The 18,537-nt window shown below is 35.6% G+C and overlaps 1 protein-coding gene across 12 annotated transcripts in view; it reads right to left on the bottom strand.

Annotated features, from left to right (window-relative positions):
* Positions 1–18,537, bottom strand: part of heph (polypyrimidine tract-binding protein 1 heph) — a 728,190-nt gene that overhangs the window by 247,490 nt on the left and 462,163 nt on the right. Inside the window, exon 1 of one of the 12 annotated variants that reach the window (XM_088229272.1) lies at positions 4,357–4,599. The exons of the other annotated variants lie outside the window; for them this stretch is intronic. The gene's annotated coding sequence lies outside the window, so the exon portion shown is untranslated. Of the gene's footprint in view, positions 1–4,356; positions 4,600–18,537 lie in introns of those variants that run through there. 12 annotated transcript variants of the gene reach the window in all.

Raw genomic sequence — 18,537 nt, 5'->3', positions numbered from 1 at the left:
ATCGGATCAATAGAGCCCGAGAACATCTTGGGCTACTTGAATTCGAAGGTGACGATTTTCCGAGCCCTATTGGGACTGGATATGAAACGTGGGTGGCTTTTTACCCATATATTATATTATATATTTTATCATCATTCCACGTCCGGTACCTAATTGGAGCAGATGGTGTCTCTATCAGCTGCCAGCTCCTGGGTCAGGTTCGCGCCTCGTAGTTCTGACATAAACTGCCGACGAACAGTCAGCAGCGGACGTCCAGGACGTCGAGAACCTGATGCCTTGTAAAGTAGGCAAGTGTGGTTAAGGCCTTCAGGAGGCATCCGCATTATATTGCGAAATTGATATTTTCAAAACTCAGTATTTTGCTGTTTTGGGCTCTAGCGAGGTGCCACGATTCGCATCTGTATAGAAAAATAGGTGTAATGCAGGCGTTATATTAGCGGTATTTAGTTCTCACTGAGTAAATATTCGATTTCCACACAGGCTTATTACACACCTGAGTAAAAAATACAGTATTTACAGTGGCATCACACAATTCTCCATAGGCCAAAAAATTCAAAACCACAATTTCGGTCAAAAAATCATGGCCTCAGTATTTTGGGATAGAAAAGTTATCATTTTGGTCGAATTTCTGTCTCAGGGAAAAACCATCAATATACAACGATATTGTGAGACCTTAAAAAAACTCAATAAAAGCATTCAAAATAAAAGGAGGAAAATTCGGAAGAGAGGAGTGTGCTTGTTGCATAACAACGCCCGCCCTAACACAGCCTTAGCCACCATGGCGCTCTTGGACTAATTTGATCAGCATGTTTTGAACCACCCCCTCGCATTCCCCTTACTTGGCGCCTTATTATTATTATATTTTTACCTCCTTGAAGGCACACGTGGGTAGAATTAAATTTTCAATAGACGAGCAGGTACAGAAATAGGTTTTGAACGGGGGAAAGAGCTGGTGAAAGAGTTCTCCAAGGAAAGCATAAAGATGCTTGTGCCACGGCTCACCACATGCGTTGAACGGGATAGCGATAGTGAGAAAAATAGTCAACATACATATCAACAACATCCTGAAATTTCAACATCATAGTATCTATAACGTCCTGTATTTTTTTTCAAATACACTCTTTCTAAAAAAAAAAAAACTTGTACGCTTAATTTCTGAACATGCCTTCGTGACAAATACTGGATGTAGGTAATCCAAGAAGGGTTCTATCGGGAATGGAAAGGTGATTTTCAAAAACGGTTATTTTATTAGTTTATATATTACTACACAAGGGCATAATAACACTTGCCCATAATTACAGGGGGCACATTACCTAAAAAATAAAATACGTGCTTTTGAAATTTATTGCAAAAATAAGGAAAACATCTTTAAAAAGGGAATATAAAATCTAGGCAATTACAGCGCTTATGATAACTCTAGCATTATCTACAAACACCTGAATACATAAAAAATATTTATGATAAGTCCAGTATCCAGGCGAACAATGAATACAGTTATGTGTGTGAAAAAGAACCGCAACCCACGACGAGAGTTTTCGTCACTGCTCTCGGGCAAAAATCCCGAGTACTCGATTAGAACTCAAATCGATTGGAGACACTTCCGCCTCATTGGGAAGTGGTTGGCATATTAGTCCACCATTCTTGAAGTCATGGGTTTCATTCCTGGCAGAGGTTCTATATTTCAATATTTCTTTGTTCCTGGACTGACGCCTGAACCGTAAAACAGATAACCTTCCCTTCATAAAACGTATTATTGAAATACGTTGCATTTGGTTTATCAATGCCAGCCAGTGATGTTGCAGTGGCATATTTAGGCAAACGGCATATAGCGCTCTACCTGTACTATAGGTTATTAGATCTGCAGAATTATTTAATGTTATTAAAATGCAGACATGTGCCTTCAAACAATAAGGTTTGTTCTATTTTACATGAATTATTTTAATATTTCTGACATATTTTTAAAAAGTAAATTATCTTTTTTCTTACATCCATACATCAATTTTGATAAATTCTCGGGGATAAAATCTATTTTTGTGAACGATATTATTTATATAAAAGTTTTATTTATGAATATTCCATAAAGGGAGTAAGTCACACACAGGCAATTGAACCAGCCTGCAAGATTAATATCGCGTCAGTATCCTCTCTTTATACTCTCGTCGAGCGTTACTCGGCACTTCCATTCGGGCTTTCTGTTTCCGAGCTGCACTCTTCCGGGGGTGATCATCCCCCCAGGTGAGCAGTGGCAGCGGCAGCGAGCATCCCCCTTCAGTAGCGTTAGCCTTCCCGGACTAACTTGCGATTGTTTGTGTGACATCCTAAATCACCCCCGAGGAGGATTTTCTTGCAGTAACGAGTTAGGTGCACACACAAGTCACAAAATGCATGTTTCATGCGCGGCGCCGGACGCAAATTACACACGCCGAGATTATTTTCCTGTATAACGGATAAGAAAAATTGCCACGGAGGCGGAGGTTTCTGTACAAACTTGAAAATAACCCTAGATTGTTTTTCTTTGCCAGTTTATAAAAGTTAGAAGTATTGCAAAGTCCGCGTTTTGTTCAAAATATACAGCTGCAAATGTGTTAGGCAGTGTTTTTACTGAATAAAAAATAAAAGAATACTAAGTATTATTAATATTTAAAGCATTAACTTTGTGGTAAATGTTATTAAATATTCGTATTTAACCACTTACGACTTTACTATGTCTGCCGGTTTTGAGACGAACCTGTATTGTGACGTACGTAATTGGTGTCCTGACGAAGAGATGGAGAGAAGAAAAGAAGAAGATAATTATTTAATAACATTTAATACTAAGTATGTTTGTATTATTAAATTAACTCTTATCTTGGCAGAACAAAAAATATTTTTTTACACATTTGATGGGTGAAAAGGCTTTGGAATCTCTTTTTTTTTTTGTAATGATTTCATAACTTATATTTACAATTAAGTTTTTATTTTAATTTATTAAGGAAAAACAACAGTTGTTTTAAAAGAATACAAAATATAAAAAAAAGTACATACATCCAGTTAAAGTTTTTCACAAACATAATGAGTGCTGGAGTTATTAATTAAAAAAATACTTGGTACACTTCCACTTATTTATTTGACCAATTAGCGCTTTCACCCCTTAATGGGCATCTTCAGACTGGTGAATATTATAGTTTAGTTGAGTTTTATATAAATTATCCTTACAGTGTATAATATTCACCAGTCTGAAGATGCCCATTAGAGGGTGAAAGCGCTAGTTCGTCAAATGGATAAGTGAAAGTGTACCAAGTATTTTTTAATGAATAACTTATATGTAAATATAAGTTATAGCATCATTACAATGGAATTCTATCAAGAATTGTCAATAAATAATGTAAATATTATTAACATATTACAACAGAGATGAAGAACATTTCAGAGAAGGTAATATAGACGTCTAGGCATCTACAGGGCTTATGACCTGTCAATGGCTGGTTTAAGTGGCTACCTTACACACTGTAACATTCACCATTCTGCCTATATTTGAACATCTATATTCCTTCAATTCTTTCATCTGTTGATGTTCGTGAAATTAAAGAGCCGAAACCTTTATTTATGCTGGTGAGATTCATCTAATTGAATTATTTCACCTACATACTAGGCAACGCCTGAAAATGTTATTTTTTCAATTTCTATACTTCTTCATGGACCAGGTAATTTATTAACAATATTTTGATTTTGTCCAAATTTTTGTAGACAAGGACTGGATTCAACTCCCTGGGGAGCTGTTCATATTAACATATTACAACAGAGATGAAGAACATTTAAGAGAAGGTAATATAGAAGTCTAGGCATCTACAGGGCTTATGACCTGTCAATGTTGTTGTAATATGTTAATATAAACAGCTCCCCGGGGAGTTGAATCCAGTCCTTGTCTACAAAAATTTGGACAAACTCAAAATACTGTTGTAAATATTTATTTTTTTTGTTTTGATCAAAGTTAATTATGAATTTTGATAATACATTTAAGAATTAAAAAAAGGGTAAATAAGTTTTAACTCAATGCTGTTTTAATGGTGTTTTAGTTTATGGACAAAAATAGGTCATAAGTATTTGATAGAACACATTCTCACGAAAGGGTTAACTTGATAATATTATCAAAAACCACACCCGGTGGTATCGAAGAGATTTTTGATGTTTGTTTGAATGTCTGCATATTAACAGCGTTGATTATTATGTATTATAAGAAGAAAGGCAATACTGTAGTAAAAATATATACTGGAAGAAGTACGCTCAATTCAATGCATACAAACAAAACAACCAAAAATAACGAAAAATAAAGAGCTCGGATTCTTAGTACAAGAAAGTAAAATGCAAAGACTGTACCTATAAATCCTCAGCGGAAAGCTCGTACATCATCCGAAGTTATGTAACTGGGGTAAAAATATACGAAAAGTTTTAGCGAACACACTCCGCAACGGTCCACAAAACGAAACACTGCGAAATAATATTTTAACTCCACTTTTAATCTTCCTTTTCCGCTCCCGGCAGCGCAGTGCGAGAAAACAAAAACAATCACCGCACCGGTCGTACAATTCGAAATGCGTCGGTCTTAATGGCGCGGCGCGGCGGAGGGCGAGCCGAGGGTGGCGCGGCAAACAAGAACTCGAGCAGGAGTGGCGGCCAAAGGTCCGGGCCGGCCGCGCGGCGCGGCGGCGCGGGGGGGGCGAGCGCCGAGTGCTGGATGCAATTGCGGGTAATAAAAGCGCAAGTGAAACGGGTTCTCAGGGCCTGCCTCACTCGCGCGGGCGGCGGCCGGGGAGGGCGAAGGGCGAAGGCCGACCGGTCTGGCTCTCCGGGAAAGGTGAAATAAGAAGTGACGCTCGCTCGCATACTGTACGAGCGGCGAGGGGACTGGAACCATTGCGACTTCTGCGGTTGGAATAATAATGATGAGGGCTCGGAGCACGAGTCGACTTCCCGAGGTCCTTAATAATACGCAAAATTCGCTAACAATTAGCGTACGCGTTTACTCGATAATGAAGGACCAAACGATAAGCGAGAAGATGCATTTGCAAGTCATTATTGCACGAAAATGTGTATATTTGTCGGTAACCTGCACTTGAGCATGTTTCATACAAATATACGCATTTTGGAATAGAATGTTCGAATTTACTTTATATACAATTTAAGATAGTTATGTTAAGGTCCCGTTGTAATCGGGGCCCATAGCCCGTATTACAGTGGGAAGTCAACGGTTATCCACATATTAAAAAAAAAAAAAAAATGTGGAAGTAGATAATTAGTAGAATTCCATATTAAAATTTGGCTAAGTATCCAAAATAAAACACTTATTGGATTTAACTCTACTTTTATTTTTTAATAAAAAAAATAATCCAATGTGTGTTTTATTTTGGATACCTTAAAAAAATTTAGTTATCTAGAAAGAAAAATCAAGTTAACTGTCTGCAAAATAAAAGTTGTATATATTTTTTCCGACGAAAAAAATTTATTTTTATTCAAATTTACACATTTTTGGTACGAAAATGACAATTTTACTTCGTAGACAGTCGAATAAATCTCTTTTAAAATTAACACAAATAAACGAAACAACAAACCATCACGCCGTTTCACCGTAGGGGTAAGCAGAGAGAATATAACGCCATATCACTCGATCTTGGCATACAGACCTCGATCCTGTACATTCATACATCTTCTCATGCACGCACGCCGATTATTCTTACTTTTGACATGTCCATCTTCAAGTATTTGATGGACTTGATCGTGCCATGTCTTTCTCGGTCTTCCTCGTTTTCTGCATCCATCAACATTCGCATCGTAGATCCTTTTAGCCGTTCTTTCGCTGTCCATTCGCTCTACATGTCCGAACCAACGCGGCTACCCTTTCTTGATTCTGCCGGTAATTCATGTCTCTTACGCCTTACACACTTCACGGATCTCGACATTTGTGCACCTATCATACAGATTAATGTTAGTAAATATTAGTATTTAACCACTTACCGACTTTTTATGTCTACCGGTTTCGAGACGTACCCGTCTCTTCGTCGGGACACTCACTACACCAACATGCAAATACTAAAATACACTTTCACTTTTACTGTCGCCGTAGTACACATAGTATTTACGAAAAAATACATAAATTACATGCAGAATAAAGAGGGTTGCAAACATATTTTGGTTAAACACTAATATAAATATATATTGGTAAAGTATTAATATTTAAACATAAATATAAATGTTTGGCCACAAAGTTAATGCTTTGAACATAAAGAATAACTCTGTTAACTTTCTGTTGAGATTGGGACCCAGATGGGAAAAGTAATCTAAAATCACGATAAATTATATTATTTATCCATAATAACCACGTTCTTAGTAGGTGAACTGTTTTTGTTACAGCTCTAATAATTAGGTAACAGGCGCGTGCGGTGACTTTTATTAGTAGGGATGCTGAAAAAAATAATCATATTCCTACTTTTAGTAGATATGATCGTAGATAGTAGATAGACGTACTAACCTTATCATAAAACTTACACACCAAACAGTTCCCGACAATATTTTGAGTTTGTCCAAATTTTTGTAGACAAGAACTGGATTCAACTCCCTGGGGAGCTGTTAACATTAACATATTACAACAGAGATGAAGAACATTTTAAAGAAGATAATATAGAAGTCAAGGCATCCACAGGGCTTATGACCTGTCATTGGCTGGTTGAAGTGGCCACTTTACACACTCTGTAACATTCCCCAGGGAGTTGAATCCAGTCCTTGTCTACAAAAGTTTGGACAAACTCAAAATATTGTTGATAAACCCACCTGGTCCATGAAGAAGTATAGAAATTGAAAAAATAAAAATTTCAGGCGTTGCCTAGTATGTAGGTGAAATAATTCAATAAGATGAATCTCGCCCGCATAAATAAAGGTTTCAGCTCTTTAACTTCACAAACATCAGCAGATGAAAGAATTGAAGTAATATAGATGTTCAAATATGGGCAGAATGGTGACTGTTACAGAGTGTGTAAAGTGGGCACTTAAACCAGCCAATGACAGGTCATAAGCCCTGTAGATGCCTTGACTTCTATATTACCTTCTTTAAAATGTTCTTCATCTCTGTTGTAAGATGTTAACCAAACAGTTACGTTGTAATTGTTTATTTAAACTTTTATAAAATTTTGATTTTAATAAATTCAAAGTGTGTGATGACAAAATAATTTGTTTAGCTTAAAAGTTTTACTTAAATTTTAAGTAATATTAAATTAAGTGTAGCAAATAATCACTTCAATAAAGTGCGCTTGAGGAATCATATTATCCGCTATGTAAGTTATTCATTGGACAAGATCCGAGATAGTCGTTCTTAAATTAGGGCCAAATGCCAATAATATGCTACTTTAAACTTTATGCTAAAAGTTATTAGGGTCGTTTTTTCTTTACGTTATTCAAATTAGATGCTTTTATCACTCAGAGTCTCACACGATAAATTTAAAACGTCATGAACCTAAAGCGCGTGCGCGAAAATTCGTACATTTACTTTAAGAACTAGACGCAATTCGAAAAGAAGCATCCCGCGTATATAACGAATACTATCAGAGACAAGATACCTAGATTTTATTTTATTTTATTTATTTCGAATATAAACAGATGTAAAGGTTAAATAATTATATTTAAAAAAAAAACTTTATAAAATGTACACATAGTATAGCCTGCCATCTAATTATATGTATTTACTAAATAATACCGTAGTAAAGCGACGACGGCTCAAAGTTTAAACAATATAAATAATAAATATCCTAAATATTGAAATAAGATAAATATGCACAAAACAAGGAGATAGTGGAAAATAAAGAAATTGATAAGGAGTGGTAAAGGATGATTGAAGGAAAGTAAGAGAGGAAAATTGCATTTGATTGAATGATTTAATGAATAGATATTCAGTACGTACGTTGAAATAGGAAAAACGCGTACGTAGCTGATCTAGGTATGTATGCTGAAAACATTAGTTAAATCACGAGCACCCAAACGTTCTCATTGACAAATACATATATGTGGATTTTATTCTGTATTTATAGTGTTTTTTTGGTGAAATACACGGTATTTTAAAATTTTCAAGGGATGCGCCGCATCCACAGTATCTATGGACGGAACGCGCCTGTTAGGTAGCTATTATTAATAATGAAATTATAACGAAGAATAATTTAATAGAAAATACAAATCAGAACCATTATGAATTCAGTTTTGTATTGGTATCCAGGATTTATAAGAGAGATTTTGTCGAAAACGAAATTGTATTTCTAATCAACACCGCAAACATTAAAATTTGATTTCTCGTAAACACTGTATAGCAAGGAAATGGAAGTAATCGGTACTTATCGGAAGTTTTCCCCCTTTTGTTAGGCAGAGAGACAATTCAAGGCAAAGTTGGGCAACTCCGCCACCGCTAAGCGGGTCGCGGAGGGGGCGCGGGCGCGGCGCGGGGCTCCGCCGCTCGCGACCCACTGAAGAAAGTAAAACCTTCAGACATGACGCGTCTGTGCTTGTAAAATAAAATATATAATAACTTATTTCGAGACTCGGAGACCTCTATTGGAGTGTGGATACAACTATGAAGTCCCTACTTCACTAAAGACATCGAGCTACTGGAAAAAGTACAAAGATGTACAATGCAGCAGCAAGGGAGTAAAAAAATATTCTCACATCTCAAGCCCAGATAGAATAAAATACAAGCCTTGCTGGACTGTATTCGAATCCCTTCATGAAATGGCTTTAAGATACCTATCGGAAATTTGTATTAGGGAAAAATCACCCCAAGGGCGCTTTACCATTGTAAACTAAAACTTACATTCTTACAAGTTATCCCTTTCCGTACCTAATGGTGCACAGGACACCGCATTGGTACACCAATCACAGCGTATCTTGTTCATTTTTGTAATAGGTAAGATGATCAGTATTGCGTTTCTGGTACCAGTCCAGGAACTTTGAAATATTATAGTGTGAAAACACCATTTAAAATAAGTATTTCATATCAACCATGTCGGGAATCGATCCCGAAACCTCTTGCAAGGTGGTAGGCAAACGCGCTGACCATTACACTACGAGGCCGGCACTATGTTTAACACATAATTGTTTTAAATATATTTTTTTTCATTAACATAATTCTATATTATAATAAACCCGAGTAAAATTTATTTTGTACCACAAATGTTTTTTTTAAACACTTAAATGTCATAAGTAATTCTATCTTTTTTGTGTCATTTTATGGACGAATATTCTCAAATTTTTGTGTATCTTTGTTGAATTAGCCAATAAAACTGTTTGAGTAGATATTTTATAAAACGCTTAATATATGTGCAGGACAAGGGGTCTAATTGAGGACGGTTTTTTCAAAACTCGACATTTACTTGAAACGTAATTTATCTGTAACAATCACGTTTCGTCAGTTCGTTCGTTCGTCATATGTCCATCTCACTCTAACGCAAACAAACTCGTAATTTTCTCTCGTTCCCTCTCATAAAATACGAATGAATTTACGAAACGAATTAGTTGCGGAATAAGTGCCTAGTCTTCACCATGCGAAGGAACTGATAAACGGGTACTCGCAAAGTTTTGCTTTTGATATAATAAAGCTCAGACAAAATCAAGTGAGGGTTATCACTTGAGCCCTTACAGGGCACGGCAGATTGAACGAACACCTTGCTAGAATGAACCTTCCCAAAACTTCTAGATGAAGGTTCTGCAGTGCAGAAAAGGAAACGCCTATAAACATTTTATGTGAGTGTGATGCTTTACATCATAAAAGGAGCATCATCCTCGGTAGGCCACTGGTTAAACCTGAAAATGTTAACGAGCTCACCCCCTACCTAATAAGCCGATATTTTAAGGATCTGGGCTTAAAGGGGGGGATTTAGAAAAATGTAAACTTTCGCCTTCCACATAGTGTTGCAATGTTCCAGTTCCAATGGGAAGTTCCTCTTAAAAATCTAAGTACTAAGTAACTACTTGAGGGCAACGAAACATCAGCTAAATATGAGATGCTGTTGATATGGCAATAATGAGGTTTTACTTGACCATACTACAGTGTCCGGGTTCGATCAAATGATTTCTGAATTATTAGTATTTCCAGCACTAACAGGGTTCGAAGTTTCGGAAAAGGAGAGATCGGTCAGATATATTGATGGCAATCAGTCAGTACTCAGTACTCATTACTCGTTACGCTAGATCGACTCTTAGAATGAATCAATGGCTAATGGTTTCACAGAACGGGGGTAGCCTTTGTTCGTGGCAGTTCTAAAAGCTTAATTGAAAATGGACAGATGAATTATTTCAAGATTCGGTAGGTAGATAAGGTGTAACGTAAACAGCAGTATTTGCATACTACTGTGACAAGAGATATGTATGTCTTGATACCGGTGAACATAATTTTAAAAATGATTTAAACACTCGACCACAATGAAATGCTAATAATTTCAATAGGGATTTTTGGCTTTATTCGACGAAACACAAGTACGCGGGATCGGCACGGGAAGAAGCAAAATAAGGTCTCCCGGGCCTCGATTATGATGGGAAGATAAAGACGTCATACTTTCACCTTAATGGTATAGTTGAAGATAAATTCTCTCTAGCGATTACAAAGATATACTGCCGACCCCCTACTTTATTGACCATCTAAAATAACAAAGCTTCAGTATGACGTCATAGTTGAAGACAAAGTTCTCCCGACAGACTACAAAGATATACTACCAATCCCCCCGCCATCAAGTTTTGATGTAAATACATCGGTTTATACCGACGGGTCTAGAACCCCTCGATACGTTTATCTACGCATTAAAAGTGTAAAAAAAATTGTATCACCGCGCAATTTTTCATTTGATTGCGATTTATTTAAATTTTTCATAGTTTTGAGGTTGGAACTTTTTTTCTTTAAAGCCTTTTTAAAATATGAGAGAGAAATAAGTAAATTTTGAAGTCAAATTAAATTCCAACAACTGTCACTTTAATATAACGAACGCCTAGATGTGGAAAGTATGTCGCTAGGTTTTGTCCTATTAACATATAAGAGTATCTGGGCGTTAAAAAGTGACCACTGTAAAAAAAAAAGTTATTATGTTTTTTCCATCTATCTTCCTGAGAGAACGTATTGAGAGTCAGCTTTGTAATCGCCCAGTACTACCTCAGTAGATAAATGCAGACGATCGTTAAGCATATCGTTTTGGCAATGGTTAAAAGTCATATACGAATCATTCTCAAGCGAGCTTTTCTTGCTTGAATTGGGATTTATTGGAGTTAATAATCGCTTTTAAGCGGGCACTTTTTATCACAGAAGCCTATTTTATATATAAATGAGAATTGTTTTTAATATTAACGTAGTAAGGAACGCGCACTAATTTTTGCGGTCATTCATTGGTTCGTTTCGATTATATGATGTCGATATGGCAAGTAGGTAGAACATATCGAGGCTTACCTCGGTACTAATATAGATAGTACAGAAGTAAGGTATACCGTCTCGATATATACAGATGAAGATAGCGTTCATAATTGAAGCCCTGGGCCCGTATTATGATAGTAATTGAACATTTATTTAAAAATTTATCAACAAATTAAAATTAAGTTTTTTCTATAAAAAATAGAACATTTACACTTTTTTTTAAACACGTTCAATTACAGGTTACCGACGAAGATAGTTTAAATGTTCATACAAATATAAACGTTTTCTCACATAAATATCGTTTTTTTCTTCTTCTTTTCCACATCCGCTCCTAAGAGGAGCATGTGGCAATCACCAGTTGCCTCCAGGAGACTCTATCGCCAGCCAGCACTTTTGCTCCTTCCCACGCCAATCCAGCGCCCCTTAATTCCGCCGAATAAAGTCTAAAGATCGTCATTGACGGCCTTCCAGGACGGCGTGAGCCCGCAGGTTTAAAGAAGAGGCAACTTGGGTTTAGGTTCTCTTGAGGCATGCGCGTAATTATTGTACTCTAAAGGATCGCCTTTCTTGCGAAGTGCAATGATCATACCATTAATCCAATCCCTCGGATAACGTTCTTTATCCCAGATTTTTTATAATAAAGTATGCAGTGGACAACTTCGGAGGAACCTGATATGGCACAAATAGAAGAAGAAGAAAAATAATAGGGCAGGTGATAAGAATATTTGATGTGTTTATAACGGAAAAGAGATGAAGGAAAATAATACTAAATAAAATATAAATTTCAATACGCTTACCACATTATTTATCTCTCACTTCAGTTGATGAAATGCGTCCATTTAAGTTGTCTAAAATGCCATAAATATCAATGAAATAATTAAAACAGTAGACGGGGGTGCCGCTTCATGGGAAGATAAATTAATGGGCGGTCTTCACGTTGATTCCGTAGGTTGTGAAACCGCTAGATATTCATTCTTATCTCCAATTTTAACCAAACAAGACGCTTACTTTTTTAAGCAATGTTTATTTTTGTTTCCGTTACTTTTGTTTTGTACATTTTTTTCTCAAACTTTATTTATTATTGATTAAAGAAATCATACTGTGAATTAAAAAAATACGAGGTAAAAGAAAAGAACTGGAAGAAGTTAGACCAATTACAGCTTTTACATTCACATTACTATGGATACAGAAGAAGACGGGAAACAATAAACAGTATTACAATATCAAATAAAAATGTATCAAGCGAGAGTGTAAATCTGAGTCAAATATAATTGATAAGATTAAGAAAGCGTCTCTAAGATGGTTTGATCACGATCAGTAAATATGGCGAAAATGAACAGTAACGTGAGACGAAGACGACCAAGGAAGACTTGGCATGATCAGATAAACTAAAATCTTAAGTCTGGTCATGTCAAAAGCAGACAGAGACGAAGGGCATGTATGACAAGATGTATGAATGTGGATGAAGCTTGGAATATATGCCAGGATAGACGTGTGTGGCGGTCCATTCTCTCCGCCTACCCCTACGGGGAAATGGCGTGATGGTAGTAGTAGTAGTGGTAGAGAAGATTTAACAGACCGGATAAAACTATAGTATTTACAATGTTATATGTCGATGTCACTAAACCCGCCATTTTAGGTAGTCTGGATTCTTCGAAGGGACTGTTTTTCATATAATTAGTCCATGAGCGCTGAATATCGAAGACAAGTAATGGTTATGGACAGGAACTTGGCGTGAGAGGTCTCCAACAGTTTGTCGACCAGCAATTAACAAATTTACAGAGGAAGCTCTTATCCAACACGATACGCCGAGTGACGAGATGTTTAATTTCATGAAAATTAGCGAACTCATTTCTAGTTTCACAACCGTCCGTAACCGAATAATAAAAAATGCTCAACTGTTTGGGCGAATTTTTTAAATTCTTCGAATAATTTTCCGCATAGTTAATATTTTATTTTTAATATTTCCTTTTGATGTTTTCTGCATGGAACGCACAATGTTACTTTTGAGGGATAAATAAAAAAAAAACAATCATAATCATCAGTATGATTCATCATCAGCTTAATGTTTATTTGTGTAAATTTATTGATACTTTTAAGTTGCTAGAATTTCATTCGTCCATGCACTTTGCAGCTGCAAGACGATTAGTAATCTAGCTTCAATAAGTAAATGTTGTCAACTATCAAATATCAAATATCTAAATTTGGTTAAAAGGGTCTAGAATTCCCACCGTCAATGCGCTCAGTAGCTGCCTTGTTATAATCTAACTTTTTATAAATTCGTTTTTTTTTTCGTTTTTTAAAATAACACCTAAACTCTAAATTTTTTTGTCAAATAAAATAAAAATACCTGTCATTGGCAGGTTAAGGCCCTGTAAATGTTTAGACTTCATATTCCCTTCTTTAAGGTATTCTCCATCCCTGATGTAATTTGTTAATCTTAGTGACTCCCGAGGGGGTGAAATCCAGTATTTTGTCTTCAAACATTTGGACAAACTGTATGTACATATTATTACTTGTTACTATATTATTACCATACCTTTATGTAAATATTTTTCAGTCCCAAAATGAGTTTGTTGTAACTCCTGGGAGTAGAATGTTTTTTTTCGTATGATTTAATAAAAAAATATATTGTAATAAAACCAACTGGTCCAAGAAGAAGTTTAAAAATTCAAAATTGTTTTCAGGCGTTGCCTAGTATGTGAAATAATTCAGTCAGATGAATCTCTTCATAACAATAAAGGTTTCAGCTTAACTGAAATCATCAAGTGGAAGAGTTTAAGAAAAATCAATGTTCAAACATAGGTAGAGTGGTGAATGTTACACAATGTGTGAAGTGGCCGCATAAATTAGCCAATGACAGGTCATAGGCCCGGTAAATGCCTAGACTTCCATATTCCCTTCTTTATGTATTCTCCATCCCTGTTGTAGTTTGTTAAAAATCCTACTTTTAACGTTTCTTACGCATATTTAATTAATTTATTTACGAGTTTCTTTTGCTCAACGACTGTTCCACTTTTTAGTTGACTATTTTTAATCAACCTTCCTAAAGGTATAAATATCTTGTAGTAAATTAACAAATTAAGCTCATATAAGTTATATATTATTTACTAAAATAGCAGAATTACATTTTTGTAATTCAGTTCGGTAAAAAATGATTAGGTAATCCTTAAGGGGTATAAAATAATAAGAACGCACGAGTTACATACACATGCACATCATAAGCAGCAGAAGTTCTCGGGCGTGACGTAAACAACTATAATTATTTTTTTTAAATAACTCGTAATTGGCTCAGTCGTAATGATGAATCGCTTTTATGTAGAATTCGCTGCTTATGTAGGTACTGGGTACTTAAAAGGGAACAGAAGTACATAAGGATGAAGTAATGGATAAAACGTACCTGTAAAATAATGAGAAAGTGCAGTGCTATGGGAATTGGATTCATAAATTGTTTTTATCGGTGCTAAAATTTCGAAAAAGAATGAAAAACATTGTAAAAACGGTCTTACTATAAATGGACTGGTTTGTGACGTCACAGGATCATGTGTTCACGTGTTTGCAAAAGCCAATAAATTATGGCGGTGTTTCGTTGTTGTGACAACCATGGGCGATCATGTTTGGAATCGATTTCCGGTTTACGGCGTAGCCATATTTTTCGACGTTTACCGTGTTTGGGGTACAAAATACAATTGTTCAGGGTTCAATATTTAAATATAAAAAACAAAAAGAAATAAAACTAAACAGATTATCTAATTAAATTACTAAACAGTCGTAGAATCCCCGCAAGCCAGCGATTCGTACAATAAACATCAGTTCAATCCGCGTTTTGTTTTCTTTTTGTCAGTTATGTTTCACTGGTCAGATGTACGTTTTGATTACTCACCGATCAGACCTCGCGACGTTGCGGGCAATGAAATTTTGTAATCTTCGGTTGTCTGGAAGAGATTGTTTTTAGCAATAAATCCGCTAAAGTACTCATTCTTCGTACATGAAATTTTAAATAAGTACATAGTTTCGAAGTTTCAGTGGGGATTTTCAAAATAAAAACACTTTAAAAAATCGAATCGCTAATAATACGAGTACGATACATTAAAACATTTATTTTTTGCTCATTTTGACAGTTTTAACAAACATTAGAAAAAAATAATAACAATGAACTTCCTTAACTTTCACGCAAATAGTAAATCTAATTAACACCGTCCTTATCTTTGTAATTTATGATTTGTAATGTATGCCATGCGATAGAAGAACTTTAGAATTGCTACGATGGAATGAATATGCACATTTTTGCTACGTGGACGCTTCGATAATCTGACGTTAATATAAGTTTTATAATTCAATACTAATTTCGTGTTTCAATAATGGTACGATCAACAGAAAAAAAGACTTCAAGTAATTATAATTGAATGACCTAATTTGATATCGACAGTTATCTTGAGAAACATCTGCACCAATCCAACGCGAAATGCAGCGCTTATGAAACATATCGACAAGATCGGAAGAGGAATTTTATTCACTTAATGATGTCAGAAATACGAGTACACGCGAGGCAAATTCTCTAAAAATACCGCAGTTCCAATGTAAAATAATTCATCATTAAAATATTATTTATGAAAATCATTTGGCTAAAAGAATAATTCTCTAAGATAACTGAATTCCTTTATATCTTTACCTGCAGCTTTTTTATAGACAGTTCGTTATTGGCACATAGCGTGAATACCTCCGTATGCATTTGCAAGAAGCGGGCAAGAAAATTTTCTTAGAACTTAAACCTGCATAATATATCAAGTGTGAGAGTGGTAAGAAGACCGTGAATTTTTATTACCCTGCCAACATTTCATAATTATTTCTTACATAACTAAGCGAGATTTATTCCAGCAACCGTCACGGCGCGCGGCGGTCAACTCGTTTAGCCTCATGATCGTATTATACACAATCTCGTATATTTATATTAAACGAGTACCTACGTTAGTACCGAGTACAAACTAACCATCACTTTATGTGGAGCTTAATTGCCTAGGCGCACGCTACTGTATTTTATAATAACAATATTTCAGTTTTAATAAAAAGGTTCGCCACGAGAACGGAAATACAGTACGATATAATTCTGCAGAACGAAGTGACATTAAATTAAATTAAATATCTTTATAAAGCAAAATTCAAATAGTTTTAATATTTGAAGCATTAACTTTGTGGTCAAACATTTTATTAAATGTTATTAAATATTTGTAAGTGGTTTATCGGTAAGTGGTTATATACAAATATTTAATAACATTTAGCAAAAATCAAAATTTTTACAACGCGACGCTTCAAAAACTATTGGATAAAATCTTTTTTTTAAAACCATAAAAGACGAGGGGGGGCAATTAAAGTGGTGAATTAGAGCACAATACATCCAAGCTTGACCGAGATTAGAGAACGCTATCGGCAGCAAACAGATGTTATTATGGCTTGTTTAAACATCAGGGATCCAAATCGCTCACTAGAAAAACTAAGACCATTATTTACAAAACTCTCCTTAGACCTGTCATTGCATATGGTGCCGAATGCTGGGTTATGACCAAAACCGATGAAAACATGGTATTAGTGTTTGAAAGAAAAATATTAAGGAGGATATCCGGTGTTGTTAACCAAAACTAGGTGTGGAGGAGACGGTTTAATCATGAATTGGAGGCACTGTATGGGAAACCTGACATTGCACAATTCATAAAAATAAGAAGATTACAATGAATGGGCCATGTGCACAGAATAAATGATAACCACGCAGGGAGAAATGGAGACAGATTCTGAATGAGGCCAGGGCCCACAACGGGCTTTAGCGCCATTGATGATGATGACGCCAAGGTATGAGAAAAACCCCATTAGATTTTTGTGTTCTCACCGGGAATCGAACACGGAACATTCCGTGTGAAAGTCGATCGTCTTGACCCCTACACCACGAGGCTGCCAATACATTATATGGCTATTAAGAGGATAAGCGGTACCAGTCAATTTTAATTAATAGGTATTTTAAAATTGTTTTTAAGTCACCTTCTTGCAAATGCCTCCCTGATAATGTACAAAAAAAAAGAAATATTTAAAATTAATTTGAAAAAAAAAATTATAGAGAAATTTTGATAAAAAGAATGAAATATTATTAAAAGTTTGTATTAGTTCTTAAGATGTTATGAACTAACTGAATAAAGCATAAATAAATAAATAAAAACGACGAAATATCTATAGTATGAAAAAAAATCATTGCTTAAGCGTCACAATCCAGGAAGAAAATACGGGAATACGTTTGTATAAAGAAAAGCCAGACCGGGTAACCTCTTTAAAGTCTTCTAGTAAGTATTTAGATTAAATTAACTAAACGTAATTATTTGTTGTAAACGGTAGAAATTAAACACAAATCTAAGGGAAAACCGTAACAATCTGTTAAAAAGATTCTTGTTTAAATATCGTTTGAAAATGATTATTTACCAAAGTAATATTTTGTATATTGCGCGGTATTTTAAGTAGGGTATGTGTCTAGCACCATCCCGAGTGAACGATTCGCTGGTGCTGGCCAACGTCCATTAGCCCTCAACCTGTCGGACTTTTTATGCAGAAGTGATGAATTACCTTTTTGTTTTGTTTCTGCTTCCACGGGGAACTCGCGGCGCGGTGCGGTGCGGCGGTGTGAACTCGGGTCACCTCTTCCCCAACCGCCTCCCGCCGATCTTACTTCACCCCTCGCGGGAGTCTCCTCTTCCCCCGTACTACAATCTTATTACGGAAATCCAATAGGAATTCCGACACGTTTGTATCCCTTAGCAAATCGTGTGGCTGGTAATTCAATCGGTAATTCATAGCCCGAGACCTGTAACCGCTACGTACCTGAATAAGGGGATTATCTGAATTCTCCTGTTTGGCTTCGTAATTCTCCTCGATTCAAATAATGGCTTTTGGAACATAAAACGTTTAAAAAACCTCTCATAAAAATATCTTTATCCATAAAACAGTTTGTTAAAATCAGTTGATTATTTTTTCATTTATTCATAGAATTACACATATATATTACAAAAAAATAATAACGTATTCCTAACTCTATGAGGCCCATTGCCCTGTGTTGAGTTGGGATAATGGAAAGTGGAAGCATGTACATTATT

The sequence above is a fragment of the Micrasema longulum genome, unplaced genomic scaffold (genome assembly GCF_059751315.1).
Source record: "Micrasema longulum isolate JH-2025_06_02 unplaced genomic scaffold, ASM5975131v1 h1tg000657l, whole genome shotgun sequence".
In the NCBI taxonomy this organism is placed as follows: Eukaryota; Metazoa; Arthropoda; class Insecta; order Trichoptera; family Brachycentridae; genus Micrasema; species Micrasema longulum.
The sequence above is the reverse complement of the archived record's forward strand: the minus strand, read 5'-3'. Positions and strand labels throughout refer to the sequence as shown.